The following is a 27544-nucleotide window of genomic DNA, read 5'->3' on the forward strand; positions in this document are numbered from 1 at the left end:
TCAACATCAACCACGGTTTAAATTTAGATCGATTTTCCTATCAATAAAATATAAAACAATTAGATATACTATCATTAAAATAAAACTGGCATAAAAAGACTCAATAAATAAATACTTACGGATTATTATAGAATCTTTAAAGATGCATCAAAACTTTAAAATAGAACCAAAAATCTGACCATAAATCTGCCTCTAGTACTCAAATATACAAAATGATAGTCTATACAAACTTTGCTCTATTACCAAAACAAAATAAAAAATCAATATATTTGTTTTGTTTTGTTTTTTTATCGGTAAATGCAACTCTAAAATCACTTGTCTCTGTGTCACTGTCATAAAGAGCATCTCACCCCCTAATTGACGCACAAACCACACTCCACCCCCTTGTTGATGTACAAAATAAAATATGTTTACATTTCTTCCCTATAGGAACAAGGGCTGCAGGGCAGCTTAGTTCCTGCCCAGTCCTGCGAAGGTGGGTTGATTATTCCCATTTGAAAAGTAAAATGAGAATTACTGCAATGATCAGCATCTTGCTTAAACCCATGCTGTATAATTCTTTTACATTTCTACACTTAAATAATTCTGTGACTACTCTGTATGATGAAGATTGTCATAATCTCTTATTGACTGCTCTTATATCCAAGAACCTTTCATGGATATTGATGTCATGATTTCCTTCACCTTTTGATTGTGATGGATCTGTGATCATGACTACACTAACTATGTTGTGCTAGTAATATTAAAAACAAACATTAATATTAACAAATATTTTCTAAAACTTGACTATGCGATGGCTCTTGCAGTCGTGTACTCCAGACGATGAGGAGTAATGGAGAGGCACGAGTCTCGTCAGCAGCGCCCCTTCTCAGAAGTTGCGTCTGTATGGCCGACTACCCCATAATATTTAGGGACCGCTCTTGGCATCCCAGAGGAGGGTAAGCAGACGATAGGAAGAATAAGAGGAAACTCGAGCACTCAGATTCTACACAGCAAGAGGGACGATTTCAGGTATGTACACATACACAGAATGATAGGAGGATCGGTTTCTAAGCTTAAACACTAATTCTGTAAACTGCATATTTTCATTCTAATAAAATACATTAATGTTGTAACTGTTATTGATCAAAATACAATAATGATATGAACTACATTTAATTAGATCAATATAATGATGAGAATCGCTTAATTCAAATCAATACAATACGATAACTTTGTGAACAAGGCTCCTTTCTCGGCATATATATTAACTATAATGTTATAGAACGTGACTGATACAAGTCGCTCGCTGAGGCTCTGTAAATGTTGAATAACATTTGATAATTCATAGAATGAACATAGAAATTTAGGGGAGTTAAATTAATACACAGAATAAACAGACTTCCCTTGATAACATTAAAAAACTTCTTTGATAACATTAAAAAACTTCTTTCTAGTCATAATATTAATAATAAACGTTAACTGTTATGAATGACAACCGCAGGGAGATTAGTGGATCTATAGAGGGGTAATATGGCCCACCCAAGGAAGCTACTGAGTTTTTATCAGCTGACTTCTCCTGGGCTTGGGTCTGGCAAGAATAAACCACCTCTGCCATCTACTGTCTCTCTAGGTCAAAATAATGATAAACTAAGGAACAAAGTATGCACCAGGGGACAAGACCCACGCCATAGGGCTCAGAAGGGTATGTGACGATCGAGCGGTCCTGGTCATATTTTATTTCTCTAATTTAAACAATTACATAAATCAATGTCACCATTTAATAGAACTAAACATCAGTAACTATTTGTTGCACACATAAGTAATATAAACTATTGTTTTCTATGGTAAAACTATATATACATATAATTTCAGGTAAGCCCTCTTTTGTTTTCTGATTTATCTTTCTGTGATTATTCAGACAACTCCATTTTTATACTTGTTCTTATAGGGGACATTACATAGTGGAATTCCTTGCATCATTATGGCACTTCTAATGGGCTGCCTTGGCTTTAACAATGATTTGCTGCTATACCATTGATTTAACTGTCCCAACATGAATGGTACAGTTTTGAACCTTATTAACTTCATTTCATTTACAAGCTTTGTGATTTCTTGAACCTAAATTACCAAATGTTGCTTTATTGCCCACTGTCTACTCTAAGCTTGAATGTTGTAGCTTTTCATAATGGGCAAAGCTGCTATCTATTTTCTCGCTACTGTCTGGTTGAAGTAATCTGCTCAGCTTTGTAATTTGATCTTGACACTATCCTTGAGTAATCTAGGGTTTTTTACTTTTCTCTTAAACAACCCTTATGTATTTGTTGTCTTCAATAAGAATGACTAATCTGAGAATTCTCTTAGTTGTGATAGTCAAATATGACTTTACTTTTGCCAATTCAAGATGTGAAGATGCTATTTGACTTGTAGAAATCTGGGATGGCTATTATTAGCTAACTGTCTTTCTCTGTCTTACTATTTCTGACCTATAAACAGTCATGCCCCTGTACTCATCTTACATCTGCCTTGGCTTTGAACCTGAGCACAAATGGTGTATGTTGCAAATTAATGATATCCTTCTTCTTTATGCTTTGTGACTGTTCTATCACTGTCAAAACAGTGATAAGGTCTTTTATACATTTTTCTTGTTCATCAAGTATTAGAATTTGAATGCCAGGTTATTAATGCTCATTTCATGCAGTTACTCTTGTATTATGGTCACAGATCTAGGTTGATTTTTCTTTATCCTAAAAGATTAAATACAAAAAGATAGAGAATAATTTTTTTCCCCACAAATTGTATGTTTTAGGTTTTTTTATAACACAAACGCCATCCATTTTTTTTGAAGAGGAAATCTCTGTTAATCTGTTTTCCTTTTAGAGGAGGGTTGGATTTTCCCTAAGAATATAGTCTATGTTTCTCTGTATACCCTTTTCTGTTGTCCTTTAAACTGTTAAACAAGTTTTCCTTTGAAGTTGGAGGACTTTCACAACTCAATTATCAGTTCCATTTCCATAGTCTAGTTTTCAAGCAGACATTATGGTGTCTCTGTATGTAATTAGATAATCATGCTTTGAATATTTTTTCTTTTGATACAATCATTTGAATAATGGGTGTTGGATATTTTTTATATGTTTACAAAATTGATCATTTAACACCTTGAATAGAGTTTTATGACAAGAGGAGATTCAATCCCATCCATTCCTTACAATGATATGCTTTCATGTTTTGTTATGTAAATTTGAGCGACGTAATTGTAGCTGATTATATGCATCATAGCTGATTTATCAAACTCAGTAGATATGTTTACTGATTTCGTTTGTTGTTCTTGAATCCGTAGGTTCTTGACACTTGTGGTTTGTGTATTTTCGGAGTTAAGAGTGATGGTCATACTATTATTATATACTTAATATTTTTAAGAATTTAGAATGGTCTTTACTGAGTTATTATATGTAGAAATGAGTTTGTCAGAGGTATACATGAAGTCATGTTGGTGTATTTAACTTTTTAAAATCTGGAAAATGTAAATTTTCCACAGCTACAGCTTTGATTAGTTTTTGCCTGAACGGGTAAGCGGTAATTGAAATTACTGAGTTATTATATGTAAAAGTTAGTTTGTCAGAGGTATACATGAAGTCATGTTGACCTGGATTTAACTTTATTTTAAATCTAGAAAATGCAAATGTTTCACAGCTACAGCTTTGATTAATTTTGCACAAAAGGTTCACTTTCAATATTACAAATGAATTGACTACCATACAATTGTTAGATGCTTTAAAGTATAAAAATCAGCCATAACTTGGTACTTAACTTTTGTGTTTGTGAATTGAAATCTTGTGTTTTGTAGGGATTTTTGGTGTTGTTGGTCCTCTTTTGCATCAGCCCAGTTGGGCAGGTAATCAGAGATGGCTTACAAAAAAGAAATTGGAAATCAAGAACTTCTGGTTTACACCTACAGCAATAGGATGGTTGTCCAGTTTGGAGAGCTGCATATTCTCGGCCTCACAGTCTCACCATTACTGAATTTGGGGCTGTGGGAGATGAAGTAACGCTACTAAAATTCATGAATGTACACTATTAATGAGTTTCCTATATAAAACAAAGAATCATTGCCCTTTGGGTATCGGTATTTGGTGGTTGGATGAGTTTTTGCATATTCATTTGTTGCTGGTAAGCAAGAGCTAGCAGCTTAAATTTAGCTGTAGAACTTTTCAAATTATGTGTAATCCTCCTGTTGGCTTTGATGCCATTATGTACAACATCATTTTTATTTAATTTTGATACCTCCAAGGCGATTTTTGAACTGTTGGACAGCTCATCAAATTCAAATGGACTTGTGAATTAATAAGATTAGATGGTCATCGATAACTCTTCTAAGTGTTGTCTTGTAATTTGGAGGATTCCAGTTGCTGAAACCCTTTTTGAGAAGACGATTTTTTCGTTTGGAAAACTTATTAGGGATATGTGGAAAGGGTAGCAGAAGTTGAGTAGGTTGATGTGATGGCTGTATGATACCTTCAAAAAATTATGGCATGTTACTAATTAATAAAGGATCCATATACTGTAGAAGGAAAACCTAGAGGTAAAATTTAGATTAAAAAATGTGAAGAAAAGAATGGAGCAAAGATGCATGATTTCAGCTTTTTTTGTTTTTTCGGTAATGAAACTTGTTTATCTTAATTAGTTGCATCTCCTACTTTCTAGAAGAAGAATCAAAATATTCATCTAGGGTTTAATGAAACATGCATGTGATCACTTTTAGCTTGAAAATAGAAGCAACTACTCCTAGCATGGGGTCATGCTATTAGGGAACAACCAGATTTGGTGAAAATGTTAGGCAAAGCAAAGATTTGATTATCAATATGAAATATGCAACTATATAAAACAAAAAAACAACAATAAGCTGGTGTAAACCCTAGCCCACGTACAGAATTGAGATGGAGGGGGAAAAGTACTCACAAGACAGAACCTCTCGCTGATGTGCCCGCAAATCCTGCAAATGTAATTTTTTTTATCCCTCCTCTTTTTTATTACCGCTGTCACTCAAAACCATACCCTGTAGTCTTCCCAGGCTCTCCAATTGTACAAAGCATGCAAACAAATAGGGTGATTTTTGCCAACTGTTTTTTTTAACCTGTACACTTTGCCAATCCCCAAATTTGAACTTTGCAAGCCCTGTTTTGGTGGCCTTGTCTTCGTAAATGGTGCATTCTGTCATCTTGTTTGTCTGGCTCTTCCAAACGCTAACTGAGGTCTATTGGTTTTGTCACCTTCCTCTGTATCCGGGCGTTCTCTTGCATTGGGGTGTGCAATGCCTCCGCCTCCGCCATCTACAGCATGCCAACGTTATAGCCCTGCAGGCAATAGTTAAAACCCGATCACATATCGCCGCCAAACATAAATAAAACTTAGCATAGCCTTCACATAACACAGATTCAGCCACGCTATTGGCTGTTCAAGCATATGATTACTAACTTTTTAACTAGAACCATCGCCAATAGTTCCATGCGGAGCAGGAACTAATAAGGAATCCTTGAGGATGGTAATTACCACTTAAGTATCTGGAAACATAACTAAAGGATGCAAGTGCATGTTTTCCAGTTACAACCTAAAACATCAATACAACAATTTATTTGTGGAAGGAGAATTTGAATTGGGAAAAGGAACGCAAGGCAGAAGAAAGGAACTGGGGATGAAAACCAAGTGCAGGCAAAATTAAAATCTGCTCTGCATTGACTGCAATAACAATGGGCATCCGAGGCCATGGGCCATGACCACTCTATGATGGCTGAAACATTTAGTTTCACTTATCCTATTGTCATTTGTCTTGAAGATCCTCATCAGAAGATCCATGTACAGGGATTGTGGGAAGTGACATGTGAGCCATTGTTTCATATGAAGCGCTGGCATCATCTATCCTCTGATTAGAGTTTCTGCCTACATGTTTTTCACTCTCAACTTGAGCCACTCCATGCCCCAAATGAAGCATCGATACAATAATTGTTTTAACTGGTTTCAGAGACTTGGAAAGAACAAAATGCTTGCATAAATCTCCTTATAAAAACAAGTTTCCTTTATAAGCTTCATAGATTTTGTGATTGATAAATAGTTGCCCTTATAGTAGTTGGGAAGGATACTATCAAATTTTTTAAATTGTGCAAAGTACACGTACAGAAAATAAAACTGGAAAAAATATTCTAGCTTCAGAAACTCTGCTGCTCCAAACTGTTTACAAATTAATTAGCAACAATGCAATATTTGTTTTAGCAGGTTTTAGAGACATGGAAAGAACATTTTCTTGTGTACTAAATGCCTGCATAAATTAAATCTCTTTATAAAAACATGTTTATAGATGTTATGATTGATAAATGGTTGACTCTATGTTCAAATTTTTAGTAGTTGGGAAAGGTACTATTAAAACTTTCAAAAAATCATGATAAAATTGTGCAAAGTACACATACAAAAAAAACAAAACTACAGGAAATATTCAAATTTGAACTCTTCCTCTTATAAAGCATAAATCGGAATGTTAAGAACTAGAGATAAAATAATACATTGAAAAAAAAACATGAGAAAAAAGATTTCACATACCTTATCCTCTGATATTGGCTTCTCTAGAAATTATGCTGCTCCAAGCTGTTTAAAAATTAATTAGCAACAAGTGTGACTAAAAACTCCATTTTGCACATTGATAAAAAATTAAAGACAAACTAAAAGTTTTCTTAGAATAACATAATAAAATCAATAGAAGGCTAAAAGTCATCACCTGAATCATATGACAAAACTTACTACTAAGTACTTAATGGTTGTGTTCAGACATCACTGCATGATAAGAAAAACAACATTCTGCATGATAAGGAAAACAACATTTTTCTGGTCAAATTTATGAAAGATGTCATAAGCACTATTAAACCATCAACACCTTGTAGAAAAACTTACCAGTAGTTGGCAAGTCACGAGCATTTTCCAGGAATATAAAACAACAATTGAGGGATAAATTACAATGACACAAGAAGATGCAGGATATTTTGTGTTTGGAAAGTAACTATCTGATAAGACACAGTGAACCTCCATTTGTAATGTAAATTGAGAGATCATTGATGACTGTAGACATTAAACCGCGATTAGAATACCTAACCTAAATGCTTCTGGTTTGACAAATGTTGCAATTGCAATCACCACGAGAGACGTAATGTGAATTAGAAAGAGGGAGTAGCATTTGAAAAGCTACGCCCAATCTTTTATTTGTGCCCATAAACGATGAGAAGCTCATAGACCATGACAAGTAATTACTCAATTTTAATTACTCAATTTCAATTCATTTAGAATATGGGATAAAGATAAAAGCAGGCAATTAGAATATAAGACTAAGAGAAAACAAAATTTTTGATATAAAGAATGACTAGTCAGTGGGAAGAAAAAATAGCAGATACACATACATGAATGGAGATTAAGCGCAGAGCCTTCAATTTCAACCAGATGAGCCTCCCTCCCTTCTGACATTCTCTCCCTCCCTCCCTGCTGGCTGTTTCATTCAAACTTGTGATGCGATTGCTGAGGGAGGAAAGACGAAGTGGAGATTGGTGATGGAATCAACTTGCTCTGCACAAGACACAGGCAATTCAGGAATTGCCACACTTCCTGCCAAAAGACAACACAGATCATGGAGGAACAACATGGACAGATAACACTAGCATGCATGTTGTACAAGAAAAATTAAACAAACACAAAACTCCAATAGAAGACATTGACAAAAAAAAAACTGAGACAAAAAGAAGAAAACACAACAAAAATATTGACAGAAGAGGAAGTAATGAGGAATGCCCCGCTCAAAATCACCATTTATAAGAGAGAGAAAACTTTTTTTAAGAACGGTCATGTTTTTTTTAACAGTCATAATGCTTTTTTTTAAAAGACATAATAGCTAATGGTCATTTTTTTTTAAACAGTCATTACAACGATCATGCTTTTTTCTAACATTCATAACAGCTAACGGTTATACTTTTTTGTATAACAGTTATGATTTTCTTTTAACAGTCATGCCGCTCCTCAAATGGATGAACCCCCCCCCCCCTCCCCCCCCCCCAAAAAATAAAGAGCATATTTTCTACTTAAATTTTTTGTCTGAAGTTATTCATCTACTGTTTATATGAATAAAGATTTTATTATGATGTGTTTTTTAGATTAGAATTGTTATATCTAATAAGCTAATTAAATAAATTAGAAATCAATTTTAAATGTAATATAGGTCAATCAAATAAGTTGTATACAACATAAAATAATTTGGATTAAATTAATGATAGTTAGTCTTGATAATTTAGAAAAAAAAATTGGTATTACAAAATCAATTGAAAAGGAAAGGTGTTGATAACTTATTATCTAAAGGCAATGTTATCTAATAGAATCAATTTGCTGCATTCTTCAAAAAATGATAATTTTGGCATGCTTTATGTTCTTAAGTTTGCACCAATCTAGAAAATATGTGTATCGATCCCATGGATCTAAGATATGCCCTTATAATTGATTGCATGTATAGATTTTAAGGAATTAAAGATTAGTAAACCAAGGAAATCAAGAATTAATAACCCAAACAACTAAATATGAGAGAAAAATAGAAAATGGAGAGGAGGCCAACTAAAATATGGATGGAGTGACAAAGTGTTACGGACAATATAGGAAGTTGCCCCTATAGGCAAATAATTACAAAGAGACAATGTTTGAGAAATCTAAAGAATGATGATGACAAGGAAGAAAATCAAGACTGGGTAGTTTGAGGAGCCTAAACTAATGTCTTGGTATTAAATTTGCCAAATCTTGTGAAGCCCCTATGTAGAGACCTAATTCTCATGATGACTTTGCCTAAAATTGATTGTTAGTGATAGATTGGCTGGCTGGTTTTCAAGATATGCACAAAAGTATTGTTGACATCTATAATCTAATTAATATATGTTGAATAAATAAAACTTCAATAGTGATGATGGTCATCCTTTTTGTCACAACCCCCATGTCAACCACTTCTATGGGAAGAATAAATAAGCAAACAAAAATGATTGATTTAAAAAATAAATTAAATAAGACAAAAGGAGGACGAAGAGTAATGGTGTAGGTTTGTGTGCCATGGAAGGGGAATGGTGAGGCTTACTATGAGTTTGTTGAGCATGGTGTCATCCTATCTTCATTTATGGTGTCTTTAGGATACAAACAAGAGTGAGAGGAAAGAGAGAATCATTGAGACTGCCCTAGCTGTAGAGATATAGTAGAAGTGTTAGAGTAGGGAGAATGCACAAAGGTTGGATGAAAAAGGGGTTGAAGATAAATACAATTTTATGAAATACCATGAGGGAAGGATGGGCATGAAATATATTTTTTGAAAATGCTTTAGAAAATTTCGAGCAAAACAAAGTTAGTAGGTGTACAAAGACCAAACTACACAACCTTTGATTATGTCCTCTTGCCCACACCACAACGAGATCTTCTAAACAAGTTATATGGACTATCATCAAGCCAAATGGATGGAGAAATATTAGAAGATGACATAGAGAGGGAAGATGGGAGATGCAAAAGAGGAATGATGCTATTCTCTAAAGCAAGTTCAATGTCTAAGAAAGGAAAGATGCACACAAAGTGGATTTGTTAAAAAGGCTTTAGGAACTTTTGAGATAATGTCATTGATAGGTGTAGATACAAATATCACAACCATTGCCAACATCTTCCTCCCTTGTGCTTCAACTAGAGCTCATGAACAAGCTATGGGCTTCCATCTTGTGAGAAATTAGTCATATAGGGAATAGGAATTGCAACCCATTTTTTGGATGGGTGGTTCTATAAATGCATACCACCATGGTGAAGATAATGTTTATGCCCTCACAATTTAATTCACCAAAAACTTACTCTATGGTATCTTTAAGATCAAAAAATATCCCTATGCGGAAGCATCCACATTTTTTAATAAAAATAGTTATGAGAGATTAGGAAGTACATCTTTAAATGTTGTGTCATCATTGTTAATGGAGATTTCAATTCCCACACCACTCAATAAATAATATCAAATAATGTTAAAGGGAGAGAAAACAACATATTCCAACACCTAAATCAAAATATATTTATTCCTAGAGCTAAGCATATTCCTCTTTTACATAATAAAGGCTCTAAATAACAACTTTTATAACTATTATTGTAAGGATTTCTAGATTTGTAGGGAAGACAATGACAATATTAGTGAGTGATGTGCAGGTAATCAAACCATTTATCTTCTCATTACTCAAATTGGTCCTTATGCTTAAAATTGGTATTTTGCTAGATGTTGGATGTTGAACAATAGAAACTTTCTCTCCACCTTCATGTAGTTATGAATTATGTGAAATAGTTTGACAGAGATGGGCACAAAATGACACTTATAAATCAAATGTATAATATATTCATTAGCATATAGAAACACCACATATATGAATTAATGTTTACAAATTCATATTTTTTTTAACTCCACATTGGAAGGCAAATAGAAAGTAGGATTTAGATCTGCACAAAATTAGTCTCATGTATGTTCTCTCTCCAAATTTGATATACCTATAGAATTCTAGATCAAATAAATGTGTGTCGATGTAACATAATAAATTCTTATCTTCACTAAATGGTTATATCCTCAAGATTGGAATAAGAAAAAAAAGGATTAGGAACAATTTAAGAAGACATCATATTCTTTAACAAATTTGGTGGAGAGATCAATGTTCATGTAGCTCAAACCTCAATTGTGCATGCCTAAGTGTATGACTAGTTTGTGGCATAACAAATGAATGAAAATTAGAAATAATAGTAAGCCTAGTATGAGACGGGAAACATGTTGAATCATAAGTGTTATGCCACATACTTTCAACATAAGATTTTTCATCCATAGACATATAAGGTATAACTATATTCTCTGTATTTTCATAGTAGACGTGTCATAAGTTGAATCATATGGATATGTGCACAAAAATATTTAAGTGCAACATACTTAAGCACACTACTTCATTCTCCTCATGAAAAGTATGTAGTATATAATGATCATGGAGAAGTGAAGCATGCGTATCTCTTCTAATGTGCATATAAGGTAACGGTTTATCACCAATGATAGAAGAAAGATGACTAACATAAGTCTTATGAATACATGATAGTCATTAGAAATGTGAAAATATTAAATCAATACATTTATCACTAGGAATGGTATAGTATGTAGCACATGAACTATGATGAGAAGGTGGCATGCACAAAATGTAGAAAGACAAAGAGAATATACATTAATGGGTATGTGCAGGATCATGATGGACCAAACTAGGCCCTTAAGTGGCAATGAAAATTTAGAAAAACAAAGTTAGGCAACTTGACGTAAATATTTGAATATGTTATCGACATTATTTCAAAAATATGTAAGAATAGAATCTATAGAAAATTGAACGTTGTTTCTAAGCTACTAGTTGTTTTCTAAAAAAAAAAAAAGAAAAGGAAAGGAAAAAAATTGAAATTTCTATGTAGTAGTACTAAAATTCCAAGAAAAAGATAAGAAGCGAGGGTCTATCTGACCACCCTAACCACAATGAAATCATAATATTTTTTTATAATATTTTAGATATAAGTAGAAGACTCATGTTCAGATGTGAAACATATTGTTTTGTAATTTTTTTAAAGTAAATAATTAATTATGATTTTTTTTACTACAACTTTTTAAAAATATAAAAACTCGTATGTCTGACTACCATAACTTGGTCAAAAATTTATGAAATTCAATTTTTTTTTAATCCTATAGTATGCAAAGCATAGAATGTAAAGCATGTTTTGGATTCAAAAAATGTTATATTGTTTGAAAGTTTGTTGTTTTTCAATTAGCCTATCAATTAGGACTTTAGTCATAATTCAAAAATAAAATAAATAATAATAATTTATTAAAGTCAAGATAAGGCATAATTTATATTGGTGGGAAGCTGTGAATCTCATTAGAAAACCCTTTTTGCTTCATCAATTTCGAGTAAAAAATCTTGTTAGCCATCGAGGCAAAGTCTAGAAAAGCAAAGGAAAACTCCTAAACACATTTTTTGTGTTGACTTTTCAGGTTTGGCATGTCCTAGCCAAATCCTAAATTAATCCCAAGGCAAATACCAAGGTCGTACAATTTTTTCAGAGGTAACAAATATTTGATATTATTGGATATCCGATTTTTGTTATTTTTTTTTATAAATATAATATATAATATATAATAATCTCTTATCAAATTATGTATAAGATATAATATCTTATATTACTATTATGTATAATATTTAAAATATTATTTTATATATTTTATTTAATATTTAAATATTTATATGTATTGCTAATACATATAATGAAATATAATTAATGATATTGATATACATTAATAAACTTATATATATCATGATATAACATTTTCTATTAAATAAATTATGTTTCCCTGGATCCCTTGTATAATCTCCCATTTGGACACTCTTTCCCTCTACCTACAGGTCTATCTCTCCTACTATCCCTAACACCTTGTACACTTATTCAAGTACCCAATTTTCTCATCCTATGTATTGTACTTATAGATATTGATCTCTCTCTCTCTCTCTCCCTTGCACACATCATCTCCCTTTCCCCTTCTCCCCTCTCCCTTTGTTAATACTTCCATCTCTCCCCTCTCCCACTCAATCTAATTACTCTCTCTCTCTAGATCCCTTTCCCCTTCTCTCCCTATCTCTCCCTCTCCATTTTCCCTTACCTACCTATCCATCCCTCTCCCCCCCTATTCTTTGGAAACCCCCTCTCCCTTTCTCCTCTCCCTCTATCCCTCATCTCCCTTTCCCACCATCTCTCCCTTTATTGATACTCTCTCTCTCTCTCTCTCTCTCTCTCTCTCTCTCTCTCTCTCTCTCTCTCTCTCTCTCTCTCGCACTCCTTATGCCCTTCTCTCCCTATCCTTAAAAAGGTGTCAGATATAGACCTATGAGAAAGGGTGCCAATGAAATTATTGGAACCCTTATGAAAAGATATTGGATATCGAATATTCGATATCAATGAGAAAGGTTTCCAATGAAATTGTGTGCAATCTTATAGAATGATATCGGATTATATCTAATATCCGATACCTAGGCCACACAAAAGAGGATAGTGGGTCATTTTGAGCATTTAAATGGTCCTATAATGGTGAATATATTAGGATTTCCACAATTAGATATATGAAAACCACTAATATTTAGCCTTAGGGACCAATACATTAAAAGAGGAGTGAACCTAATAGATCTAGCCCCAAACCAACAAGGATAAGGCTGAGAATTCTTATTAGATTCACTTTGGGGGTGGTCCTCTTTTAAGTTGAACTGCGAAAATGTTAAAATTAGGGTAAATGTGTTGGAATTGAAGTGAAAACACATGAACAATGAGCTACAATAATTAGATCGCGCCACGAACTTGGATCTAAGAAATGCAAGAGTGTTTGGATCTATTCCCATAAGGAGCTCCTAAAATGTCGAGACCAAAATGCTCGTCGCTCTGGTCCTCCAAACTTTTTGACATCCAAATGAGAACTTGTTCATCTCTGTAAATAAAGACAAATATGAAGATTGGAACTTCGTACCTATTCCTATGCACACTAGAGAATAGAAATAGGTTGGGAATAGGGTTTGTCTTAGGTAAAACCTCAGTTTTGGAATTAACCATGAAATAGAAATGAAAATAATCGAATTGCAATAATGGAAATGATCTCCTTTTGAGGGAAATGTTGAATAACGTCTGAAACACTAATGGTGTACCTTTTAGTGGAGTTTTGTTTGTTTCCACAAGGAATTAGGGTTTCATGATGTCTTCATAAACATAGAACATAAATGTCAACTCCAATGTTTGAAAGAAGACTGATTACTTGCTCACTTGAATTTAAATGTTTTATTTCTTGAATTGATTGCCTGAATATCTTATGATTATCAAAATGAGAGGGGTAGACCTCCTTTTATACATGCTTGTCGAAAAAAAAATTAATTTTCCAACATGAGAAGACACGAGATCAAGATTCCCGCTCAAATGATGTTATTGTTGAGGGGACCCACAATAGGTCCTAATTGGGAGGACTAGAGTACTAGCACCCTAGTCTTGACCAACCAGGGACACAGGAATGGGGTAAGAAAGTGTACACTTTGAAAAAAATGAATTATTTGCATGGTGTGAGCAAAATCATGGCTTCAATCAAGCCTTGGGATAGGAATGCTAAGGTGAAGGCCCAAATGAGGACAAAATCGTAAGGGAGTACAATTTAGGATTCTACATTTAGCCCCCACTTTAGTGGGAGTATGAGACTAAGCACACTCTCGGTAAAGTACAAAGGTTCGCATTGAAAACTTTCATTAAATCATTAGGGAGGCAAGATACACCAAGCCCCTAAAAGACTTTGGGATCTTACTACTTCAATATCAAGATAAAATGGACATCATAAGAGAAAGAGATAGATCACGACTACAAGCCTAGTAAGGCTTGCTTACTATGAGTCATGAAAAGAAAAATACCAAAATTAGAATGCAAAGACTAAGTTTGTAAAGTAACTTGAGGTTTGAGATATGCAAATAGTGAAATTATTGAGTAAAGTGCATGCCCCCACATTGAAGTGATTGCATATTGCACAATGGGAGAAATTTATTTAAGGTAGTATACATGCATCCAAAAGATAAGCATGTTATCACAATGATATGCCCCCAAGAAAGAACAAATCAAAGGATAATGATCACAAAACACATAAGGGTTCTACTCAATTCTGGGGTTAGTATGCTCTTATGATAAATAATGTATATCATGAAATATATTTGCATTGAATTTTCTTTATCCCCCAAAGAAAGTAGAACCACAATGGAAGAAGGGCATAGGTGTCTTTTGAGTCAACATGAAAGATACTAAAAGAGATCTCAACACTTTGCATCATCCTCAAGTAGAAAACACTATGACAACACTAAGGACAATAAATAAAACAATTAAGAAACAAATAGAGTAATGTCACAAACAAGAGAGAGAGAGAGAGAGAGAGAGAGAGAGAGAGAGAGAGAGAGAGAGAGAGAGAGAGAGAGAGAGAGAGAGAGAGTCTATGACACAAATGAAGCTAATCAAGCAAATAATCCGCCTCCCAATCTTGTGAACATTGTTTTGGGAAGGTGGACAATATCCAAGAGGAGAAACTTCAAGCATGGTATGTAGTGCCCCTCCCTCGATCAGACTCTATATAGCTTAGTTTGACTTTGGTTGATTTCTTGGAGGTATATGTGACTAGATGTTACTACATTATGTAATGGTTTTTATCATATCGATAATGCATTTTATCTTGAAGGATAGTTAGATGTTAGAATATATATCTTAGTCTAACGCATCTTCTATGTATGATATATGTCTTGTGTTCGTCTTCTTGTATGAGTACGGATTTGTATGGGATGTAATTGTCACCCACTTTGGAGTGACACAGAGTGTCACGACTCTCCTCCACTGATGTTCCTGTATATGTTAGATGTATGTATGTATGTATGTATGTATGTGTGTATGTATGTTTTCTCTATGATGCAACACTGCAAATACTGAGCATCGATTCCACATGAATCTTCAAGTCTGAGCGTGCTCTTCAACCCAATGGTAAAGTGGAAAAGGGAGATGTCAGTTAGACCCCTAGTAGGCACCCTAGTTCTTTGTTGTTGGTCATGTCAATGTTGGTTATGTTGGTATCTTGAGTTGTTCAGTCTCTATCCCTTACCCTTGTGTTAGTGTAATGTTTTATTAGAGGAAATTATTAATATTAATACCTTGTAGGAAATTAAATGTTAATGGTTAATTAATTGAGATAGTTGATATTGTGCGTTATTTTATTTGGTTAATTACATTAGTAAAATTTTTAATCTAATCTTTTGTTTAGAAAATAATTTATCAAAAGGAAACTTAATTATTTAAATTCTTTTGTGTTTTAGAAAATTAATTCGAAAGGCTAGGAAATATTTAATTAATTTAATTTAAATATTTGCATGTGTGTGGGAGTTACTAAAAGATAATAAATAAAGAATTAATGAATTTTATGAGTTTCCTTGCATGTCGATAATGGTGGGAGTTACATTTTTGAAAAAATGGGTTTATTATTATAGGGGTTTTGCTTTTTGGAAAAAGAGGGAGGATTGCTGTGAAGTTTTGTTTCTCTTTCTCTACATATGTTTTCTCTCCTAGTTATGGGGTTTGGGTAGAAGAAATTGGGGGAAATTTTGGCTCTTGGAAAACAAATTTGGAAGGATTGCTTGAATATTTTAGATTGAAGCTCACCATATTGGAACCCTGCGATTATTGATTCTGCTATGTTTTCATTCTGGTTCTTTCTTCAAGTGCATGTGTAAATTTCTTGTCAATCTAAATAAAAATCTACTTGTATGATTTACTGCGATGATTTCAATTTATTTTTTTGGAAATCTAATGTTAATATGTACCATTGGATGGTCAAGTCATGGGGTTTGGGTAATTGATAACAATCTATGAATCTGGGTTAAATAAAATGTATGTAGGGAAATCTGGAAAAAAAATTTATATATTTTTGTAATTCTTGTATGATCTAAAATTTATTAAAAAAAAAATTGGGGACTAGATCTTTTTCTGGTGAATCAGTACATTGGGTTTATGGTTTTGAAAAATTAAAAAAAATCTTCTAGGATAATTTTCTATGTATCCATGTCAGTATATATATTTGAAGAGGGGAAAACAGATTTGAAGGTTAAATGATCAAAACATAACGAAATAAACATGCAGAATGCTAAAATATCATTAAAAGACCATTTCACCTTGCTATTTTACCTTCTCCTTCGGATTGAGCTTGATGAAGTGAAGGCACCCCTTGATAATGCTCCACTTGATGTGTTCCTTTGATTGCTGGATGTGGATGGCTCTCCAATGTTGTGCGCCAATGGAATGGATTTGAAAAATGATAAGAATGAGATGATCAAGTTGCCAAGATGATTTCCTAGGCTCAAAAGGGCAACATAAACTTACTGGATTTCAAGATGTTTGAATGAAGGGATGGAGCCCTATTTTATACGAAGAGAGGAAAATGGATGGCTAGGATGAATTTGAGATGAAGGGCTAAGATTTACTTGTGAGCTCACACAAGGTCCAAGAGAGGGTGTGGAGACAAAGAAATATGCCTTAAAGGCATTTCGTATGTCCACACTCCACAAGATGCATTGGAGGAATTAAAAATTATCCAAAAAAGGATATCATGGGGATTGGAGGAATAAAAAAGAATTAAAAATTCCTTGGGAGAGGGGATGCCTGGAGGAATGTGAGATTTCAAAAATCTTACATTCACCTAGGAAAAGAGCATTTAAAGCTAGTGGCTGGATGAAAAGGACAAAGAGTTGACTTTGTGGCTAATCATGATGATTAGCCATTGACAACTCATAAGGAGGGGGATTAGAGGAAATTTTAGGTGGGATTAATATTTGTAGGAGAATTTGACTAGGAGAGAGAATAAGTGGAGGGAATAAAAAATTAGAAGAATAATGTTAAGTGAGTTTAGGGAGTTTCTAGAAGAATGAATTAAGAAGATGATTTGTAAGAATCATGTAGGTTAACTAATTAGTTGAAATTAATTAGCTAAGAGGAAGATTTGTGAGGATTTGATTTTTTTTAGAAGAATAAAGAAAGAGATTGATTTATTAAATAAATCAATCATATGCTATAGTGACAATATTAATTATATTTAATTAATATTGAGAGGAATTTGAATTAACATAATTAATTAATTAATTATGCGAGGAATTAAAAATAATTAAAATAATTATTTTTAAGTGTCTACATTTTGCCCCTCTTTGAAGCGAGGTGTGATGACACATTGATTCAAAGAATAATCTTGTTTTGATGTTGATATTGGTTTGATAGAATGCCCTAGCTCTTGATTTATAGATTACGGTATGGTGATGCCCCCTCGGGAGATCAATTAAGGTATTTGATCTTTGGAGTTTTGTGAAATTGATATCCCGATAGATTTGATTTGATTTGATTGATAAGATCTAGATTCAATCAGGTTTCAAGAAGAATTCATCCTATATAAGACAAAGATGATCAAAGTGTCTGGTTTCAGGAAGGATTCATCCTGTATAAGACATGATTGATCACAATATCTGGTTTCAGGAAGGATTCATCCTGTATAAGACATGATCGGAGTGTCTGGTTTCAGGAAGGATACATCCCGTATAAGACATGACTGATCACAATGTCTGGTTTCAGGAAGGATTCATCCTGTATAAGACATGATCAGATCACAACGTCTGGTTTTAGGAAGGATTCATCCTATATAAGACATGATTGATCACAACGTCTAGTTTCAGGAAGGATTCATCCTGTATAAGACATGATCGGAGTGTCTGGTTTCAGGAAGGATACATCCTGTATAAGACATGACTGATCACAACGTCTAGTTTTAGGAAGGATTCATCCTGTATAAGACATGATCAGATCACAATGTCTTGTTTCAGGAAGGATTCATCCTGTATAAGACATGATCAAATCACAACGTCTGATTTCAGGAAGGATTCATCTTGTATAAGACATGATCAGAGCGTCTGGTTTCAGGAAGGATACATCCTATATAAGACATGAATCAGAATCAAAATTGATTATGTGAGGAAAAAAAAAATAGAGGAAGAAAAATTAAGGTGGAAGGGATAGACGAGGAACAAATATGAAGCAGTCGTGAGGTATTTGGAAAGAAGAATATGAGATGCGAGACCGTGGAGGAAAATGGGGGCAATTGAGAACTCCATGGGATTATTGAGTTTAGGATTTGATGGAATGATGGTGAGATTTTGTTCACAACAAATGTGGAGAGCCAACCTAGTTTGATGTTGCCCTGAGTGACTTGCACCAATGATTATAGAAATCAGGATGCCATGAGAAACGCAGGGCATGGACTGACTCTGTAGACAAACGGGAATTCCTTGCACACAACAATGCGAGTGTTAAGAAATACTAATACAGAGTTGTGGGTTCGTGCAAGGAAACCCTCAAACACACCGATACCTCTTGTACACGAGAAGGTAAGTGTTGATAAACACTAGTACCATGTCGCCAATTTATACAAGAAAGATCCAAAACATGCCATACTATGAAATATGCCCCAGTATGCACCTATCATAACGTACTTGGATATGGAAGAACCTAGGCAGTCATAAATAGTGGCAGTCGTAGGGCAAAAGATGCAAGCCTATATGCAAAGATCTAACAAAATCTAACAAGTCTCTTCCTTGCAACCACAATGATACCTCTTGCCAAGAGTAGAACTAGGATGGACTTGGGATTGTTTCTCAAGACTTCTTGAAGCTTACACATAGAGGCATAAAATCTCAATTTCAATGTGACATTCCTTTTTCATGACTCGGGTGAAGACTCATTATCATACACATGTTTTATTAGGAGGCGGAAAAGAAGGAATGTTGCACATGGGTGGGCTGGATGGCAGATGATTTGTAGTATCGACATGATAGATAGTGGATCTGGTTATTTACCTTGGCGTCTGCACAGAGGTTTTCACCAAGGTACTTGTCCATAGTGCCACCAAGTGGTTTTCACTAATAGACGAATTGTTTTTCTTTATTTTTCTGATTTTTTAATAATTTTTTTCTTGATTTTTTTTTTTTTTGGACCATTTAAGACTTTTTGAGGACTAAGCATAAAATCTTTTGAGGTGCATGAAATTCATTGGATCATCCAAAGGATCACCTTCAGGAGTAGCCAACTGATAAGCTCTTGATCCATATTTCGCTATGATTACATATGGTCCAAGCCAATTAGGCTCGAACTTGCCTTTCTTTTCTCTTTCTTGTAGATTTTTCTGATTCTCCATGAGGACAAGATCACCAACTTGGAATTCTTGGGTTTTGACTTTTTTATGATAACTCATGCGCAGACGGTTTTGATATACCCGAAGATGATTCAAGGCCTTGAGGCACTTTTCATCTAACAATTCTAGCTCTTGTAAGCGGGCAATTCTGTATTCTTCCTCTGGTAGGATGTTTTGCAACGATACCCTTAGAGAGGGGATCTCTATCTCAAGGGGAAGGATAGCTTTAGAACCAAATACTAGGGAATAAGGAGTGGCACCTATGGGGGTGCGGATGGAGGTGCGATAGGCCCACAATGCAGGATGGATTTGGAGGTGCCAATCACGACCTGCTTCATTGAATGTCTTTTTGAGGATTTTTATTAGGGTTTTATTAGAAGCCTCAGCTTGGCCATTGCCTTGGGGGTAATATGGAGTGGAGAAGCAGTGTTGGATGTTGAATTTTTGGCAGAGTTCTTTGACATCCTGGTTCTTAAATTGTTTACCATTATCTGTGATGATAACTTTTGGGATGCTATATCGGTAGATTAGGTAGTTCAGGATGAATTTGGATATTTGCTTGTCGGTGGTGAAAGTAAGAGGGATAGCCTCTACCCACTTGGTGAAGTATTCGATGGCGGTGATAATGAATTTATGTCCATTGGAAGATGAAGGGTGGATTTTCCCAATGAGATCGAGCCCCCACTGCGACAAGGGCCATGGTGTAATGAATGGCTGCAATTCTTGTGACAGTGCATGAATCTTGTCACCATGCTACTGGCAAGGGATACATTTCTTCACATAATTGTATGCATCTTCTTCCATTTTAGGCCAATAGTATCCTGTTCTCAAAAAAAATTTAGCCAATGTGAGTCCACTTGAGTGTGCCCCACAGATACCCTCGTGTACTTCGCATAATGCCCATTCTGCTTCTTGTTTATCTAAACACCTTAGGAGGGAACCATCAAAATGCCTTCTGAACAAGGTGTCTGCAAGGATGGTGTAACAGGCACATCGGCGGATGAAGGTTTGCTGTTGGGTTTTGGTGAGGTGTGGGGGAATGGTGTTGTCTTTGAGGAAAGCGAAGGTTTCTTAGTACCAAGGGGACTCGAGACCAACAAGAACACACACCATTTCAGATTCTGGTAGGTCGTATGCTAGTATAAACAATTGTTCGACCAAGAACTCACACTTCTGACTGTGTGTTGGCATTTGAAGGAGGGAGCCAATGGTGGCCATTGTGTCTCCAACCCTATTGTTTGTTTGTGGGATTTGATCAAACTTGATTGCCATGAAATGTTGCTTAATATCTTCAACCATGGTACGGTAGGGAAGGAGTTTATCATCTTTTGTCTGGTATTCATCATTGACTTGTTTTATGATGAGTTGGGAATTGCCATAGACTTGTAATTCCTTTATTTTCTAGTGGATAGCCAAACGTAAACCTATGATGAGGGCCTCATATTCTGCTATGTTATTGGTACATGCAAAAGCTATCTTGTATGATTTGGGGATGCCATCTCCTTGAGGTGTGACCAATAATATTCCTGCCCCCAATCCATTTTGAGTGTAGGAGCCATCAAAATACAATTGCCATGTGGAGGATGCAGTAACAGTCATAATGAACTCATCTGGTAATTCTGTGAGAAGAGGATGGTCACTTGGAAGTGGAGCTTCAGCCAACTGATTTGCAATGACTTGTCCCTTGATTGCTTTTCTATCCACATATTCAATGTCGAACTCACTTAAGAGCATGACCCATTTGGCGGTTCTACCAGTGAGAGCAGCTTTGGACAAGAGATATTTAAGTGGATCAATTTTAGCAATTAATTTTGTCTTATTATTTAGCATATAGTGTCGTAGTTTCTGTGTGCTGAACACTAATGCCAAACATGCTCTTTCAATGGGGGTGTAATTGAGTTCATATCCTACCAACGTCCGACTGATGTAGTAAATGGCGTGTTCCTTCCCTTGATCATCTGTTTGTGCTAATAATGCCCCCAATGCCACTGCAGTAGCGCATATATACAAAATAAGGGGTTTTCTGAGAGCAGGAGGAATCAATACCGAAGTGATGCTAGATATTCTTTTAGTTTCTCAAAGGCCTTTTGGCATAAGCAGTCCCATTTGAATTTTGTGTCCTTGCGCAGGAGGTGTGCAAATGGATGGCACTTATTTGCTAATTGTGAAATGAAACGTCTGACAGACTGGAGTTTTCCCTGGAGACTGTGTAGTTGTCTGAGAGTTTTTGGTGGAGGCATTTCCATGATAGCTTTTACTTTTGCAGGATCGACCTTGATGCCTCTGCAGGAAACAATGAATCCTAATAGTTTTCCCGATGTGACTCCAAACACACACTTTTTGGATTCAACCGTAGTTTGTATTTTTCTAATCTTTTAAAGATCTGCTTTAGAATGGGAATGTGTTCTTGTCTTGTCTTAGATTTGCCTAGCAGATCATCCACATAGTCCTCCATAATTTTGTGTAAGAGGTCATGAAAAATTGTTGTCATTGCACGTTGATATGTAGCTCCAGCATTTTTGAGACCAAAAGGCATGACCCGATAATAGAAAGTCCCCCATGGTGTTGTGAATGCAGTTTTATGCTGATCCTCATCTGCAATCCTGATTTGGTTGTATCTAGAGAATCCATCCATAAGAGACAACATCTCATGTCCTGCTGTAAGGTCCACAATCATATCTATGTTTGGGAGTGGGAAATCGTCTTTAGGACAAGCTATATTTAGATCTCGGAAATCTGTGTAGATGCGGATGCCCCCAGCAGGTTTGCCGATAGGTACAATGTTGGAGACCCATTTAGCATAATCTATTGGTTTGATAAATTTTGCGTCTAACAACTTTTGGAGTTTTGCCTTGACTAGGAGTGCAATATGTGGGTGCATTTTGCGCAATTTTTGTTTTACAGGTTTTGCATCTAGGCGGACGACGAGATTGTGAACCACCAAGGCAGGGTCCAACCCTGGCATATCGGAATAGGACCATGCAAAATTGATTTTTACCTCTATAAGGAAGTTGATGAAGTCTTGTTTCTCGATTTCTGTGAGGGATTTGGCAATGAGCACATTTTTTGGAATGACCTCGGTGCCCATGTTGATGTTGTCTGTTTCTTCTATCAACAAATTTGATTTGTCCTGTGGAAGGTAACCAAGGGTAGGGAGGTCAAATCCCTCATCGTCAAGTGCCTTTTCCAGGTTTTCACTTTTAGATACGTCCTTTGTTTTTATTTCTTGTTCATCCAAATGCACCTCAGGGAGGTTTTCACCTAGGGAATCATATCTTTTTCTTTTATTATCTTTTTTGTGGCTAAGGGCATTGACTTGACTACCAAAGTATCCCTTTTCGTGTAGTTGAATACCCTCGATTCTGCTACAATCTTCCATATTTTGCGTTGTTAGGAGAGCAATGAGAGCATTATCGTTAGCGCAAATATCTAAAGTGGGTTTGTCTCATTGGCCCCAATTAATGAGTTCAGGATGGACAAGATGTAGCTCATGTGAAGTGGGAGGGGTTACAGGGGTGATGTTATTGATGTAAGCGTCCAAGAAGATATATTTCTCATATTCATAAGGCATTTCATGGAATTCCTCTTCGTCAGCGCTTTCGATATCCGAAGAAGGACTAGAAGGGGCACCAACAATAGTAATCTTAGGCACCGGGGTGTACCCCAAGCTTCTGTTGTATCTGTAGGAGATAGGATTTATGGGTGTTTTTCTTCCTTTCTCCTCTGGTCCCAGGCCGTGTCCTTTGTAACCCATTTTTTCAACTATGGCAGATGCTTTTGGGTACATTTCTTTGGATATTCTTGTTGGATCTTCATCTTCTTCCTGGTACAACCATGAAGAGATATATGCTTCGAGGCTCTCGTTATCAAGTGGGCCCCATTGCTGAAAGGTGGTGTTTTGGCATTACATGAATGGTTTTGGGTCCTTTTTTATCTCTTTTGGTTTGCCAAATGAATTAGGAGAGAGAGGGAGGTTGCCTATTAATAAGACATCCTCCAATTTGTATTCTCCACAGCCATTGTCCAAAATCTTGATTTGATTATCTGGTTGGGATGATGTGGAGGCAACATTTGATGTGTCAGATGGAGGCATTGGCAAGGGTCTATTTAGTGGGCAATGATATGGATGCTTCCCCTCTAATAGTTTGCAATATTGAAAAGGTTGGGGATCACCTTTGCTAGTGATCACTCTTCCATTATAGGGGAATTTGATGCATTGGTGATAGGTTGAGGGTATGGCTTGCAAGGAATGAATCCATGGCCTCCCAAGGAGAATGTTGCAGGGGAGATCAAGATCTAGTACTTGGCAAGGGGTTTCAATTGTAATGGGGCCCACTTGAAGAGGTAAGGTGATCATGCCCTTTGAAATTCTTTCTGCATCATCATATGCCTTTATTGTGATCCTTCCTAATGTGTCTATCAGATCCTCAGAAAGTCCCAATTGTTTTATTAATTTGTATGTACACAGATTAAGCCCGGATCCACCATCTATCAGGATACGTTTGACCTTGTGCTTGTGGATGAGAGCTTCGATGTGCAAAGGTTTGTTATGGTCTTCATCTGTGGGAGCATCTTTGGAGTTAAATACAATGTGTTGTTGGGTAGCAAGGTTTCCAATGAAGGCTTGGAAATGGGTGGCATTGATGTTATCTGGAATGCGTGATTGGAGAAGGACTTGTTCCAAAATTTCTTTATGGACTGGGGAGGTCTTGAGAAGTTCCAAAATGGAGATCTATGTGGGTGTCTTCCCAAGTTGATCAAGGAGGTCATATCGGTGGGTGGAAGACATGGGTGGGGGATTTGGTGGGGTAGGGACTCCTTGGATGGTGACCCTTCCTCGATGTGTAGTTGCATTGCAGTCATTCTAGAAATGGGAAGTGGAAGATGTGACGCGTTGAATGACTATCCTAGCAGGATTTGGTTTGCTTTGGGAAGAAGGAGAATTGACTCCTTGGATGGTTATGACATTGACATGATTGTCTGCAGGTTCAATGCAACCTACTAAAAAATCAAAACCGGTTATGTGATTAGCATAGTCATAACCCATTGCGTTAGATGATGAGCCTTTTCCTTTATCATGATTCGGGAAGGGTTCCTAGTACATTTTGAGTTTGTCATTGTTATTACTAGGTTTTGCATTTTCTACTTCAATCTCACCTCTATCAATGAGATCTTGTATGTAGATCTTCAGTTTCATGCACTTTTGTGTATCATGTCCCTTGATATGATGGTATTCACAATACTCATTTTCATTATACCATCTCGGTTTAGGTTGATTGGGGTCAAATGGACGAGTGATTGGAAAAACCACTACACCTGCTTGGACAAGTTTTTGAAACACCACTTCAATAGGCTTAGCCAGAGGAGTGAAATCTCTTGGAGTCCTATATTCGATTGGGGTGGTTGTCCCTAGATTGAGACATTGTTGTGAGGTTTTTGGGATTTATTTTGGTTGTTGAATTGATGATTGTTGGTGGTGGAATTTGGGGGAGCAGCCACGATTTGGACCCTTTTTGCATCGGTTACACCATCATTGACCACGTTTTTGTTCTTGGACCAAAATTTTGGCTTGTCGTTATAATAAGAGGAAGAACTTTGTGTTGATTTTTGGTAATGTTTCAAGGTTTCTTCCTCCAACAAGACACGTTCGAGAGCGAGGCCCTTATCTATCAATTTTTGGAAGGATTTGATACATTGAGATATTAAAGGTCTTGAATGTTCAGGAACCAAGTTCTTTTGGAATAGTTCAATTTGATGTTGTTTTGGCATGTCCCACTGGAATTTCTTGATAAGATGTCGCCATCTTTGTAGGAAATTGGCGAAGGTTTCTCCGGGCCTTTGTTTTGTATTACATAGGTCCATCATAGAAACATCATTACCCATGTTGTATGCATAGTGGGCAACAAATTTTTCTGCCAAGTCTGGAAAAGAGACAATGGAACCTCGTGGTAGAGATGACAACCATGCCAGGGCATCTCCCGTGAGACTCTTGGGAAAGAGTCTGTGAAGATAAAGGTCACTATAGGAGACTTCTTGGCATAAGATGTAGAATTCTCAAACATGATCGCGGGGGTCTCCTTTGCCTTCATACTCGGTGAATTTAGGAATCTCAAATCATGGGGGATATGGTGCAACTGATATAGATGGATCGTAAGGACAAGGGCAAAACTCTTCGAACGAGTAAGTTTTCCTTTTATTAGTCTTTTGTTTCATGTCCTTGATGATATTCTTCATGTCTTGAATTTCCTTGATGAGGTCTTATTGTGGACTTTGATATTGATGAATTGTATTTGTCCCAAGAATTGGATGAACCAAAGAAGGTGCACCACCACCAATATATTGATATGATGAGGAGGTGGGAATGTAAGATGTGATGACCAATGTTGCTGGGGTTTGAGTGATAGTTGGTTGCGGTCCGACAACTGTTGTGACGGGATTGAATATGGCCCGAATAAAATTTGTGACATTGTTGGGAGGAAGGGAAGTTTGTGGAATAGAAATTTGTGGTTGAATAGAAGGAGGTGGTATAGAAGTTTGTTGGAGAATGGATGAGATTGGATTTGATAGTGGTATGGATGGTAAGGAGGAAGAAGGTGGGATGGAGACCATGGTGGGAGGTACTGCGGGTGGCATTGATTGAGCCTGGATGATTGATGGGGCTGAAATTGATTGAGTTTGAATAGTAGGTGCAACACTTTGTGTGGGAGTGAGGTCTCCTTGTGGTTGTTGGGTGAGAGCGGATCTATTAAATTCAGGCAGAAGTTGAGCTCCATGTTCAAGGAGAGTTTTCAGAAGTGTAGTAGGATTGTGTTTAATAAACTTTTCCATCATCTCTTGGTTATAAGAATCCACTAGGAAAGTTTGCACTCCGGACAAAGTTCATCTTGGTTAACCATGTCAGAATTTTGGCTTTGATCTTGATTGCTAGGTTGCCCAATTTGTGTATGATCTTGCATGGGATTTTCATATAGGACATCAATGTCCGGCATGCCATATTGTTGTTCAACCATCTTTTTCTTTTGGGATCGAGTTGCGACCATACATGATATTTGTGATGAAAAGACTTAGGAAAAAATGTGATGAAGGGACTTAAGAAATTTGTGATGAAAGGATTTAAGAAATTTGTGATGAAATGATTTAAGAAATTTGAGGATGAAAGGACTTAAGAAATTTGAGGATGAAAAGACTTGAGAAAAATGTGATGAAAGGATTTAAGAAATTTGAGGATGAAAAGACTTAAGAAATTTGAGGATGAAAGGATTTAAGAAATTTGTGATGAAAGAAAGGATTTAAGAAATTTGTGATGAAAAGATTTAAGAAAATTGAGGATGAAAGGATTTAAGAAATTTGTGGATGATTGATGAAGAAGGTATGGTAGTGATGGTTTAGAAGAAATTTGATGACTAGGTTGTCTTTGGTATGAACATGAAGGATCGATTCGAATGACAAGTTGTATGAAGGGATACAACCACCCTGATTTGGACGATAGTTGGTGTTTCAAAGGACAAACTTGAATGTTGATGGAGATGATGGACTCTTAGCTTCTCTTTTAGGCTTATGAAATATGGGACGGACAGAGTTTTGATGCAATTTTGGACTTTGTGTGGGTAATGACTTGGACAATTGTTTGTGTCTTGACAAATGTTTTTGCAAAGTGTTTGGGGATAGTGATGTGTTTTTAGTCTACTCTTGGAAAGTATG

The 27544-nt window shown here is 35.9% G+C and overlaps 1 long non-coding RNA gene across 2 annotated transcripts; it reads right to left on the bottom strand.

Moving 5' to 3' along the window:
• Positions 1-325: 325 nt before the first annotated feature.
• On the bottom strand, positions 326-7759 carry LOC131873732 (uncharacterized). Of its 2 annotated transcripts, none has more exons than XR_009371636.1 (4): positions 7419-7759; positions 6571-6615; positions 4939-5333; positions 326-985 (listed from the first exon to the last, which is right to left on the bottom strand). It is a non-coding gene; the product is annotated as an uncharacterized LOC131873732 (long non-coding RNA). The 2 variants fall into 2 exon arrangements; XR_009371637.1 differs by lacking the exon at positions 7419-7759 and adding an exon at positions 6746-6804.
• Positions 7760-27544: the final 19785 nt, after the last annotated feature.

Source organism: Cryptomeria japonica, chromosome 2 (assembly GCF_030272615.1).
Source record: "Cryptomeria japonica chromosome 2, Sugi_1.0, whole genome shotgun sequence".
In the NCBI taxonomy this organism is placed as follows: Eukaryota; Viridiplantae; Streptophyta; class Pinopsida; order Cupressales; family Cupressaceae; genus Cryptomeria; species Cryptomeria japonica.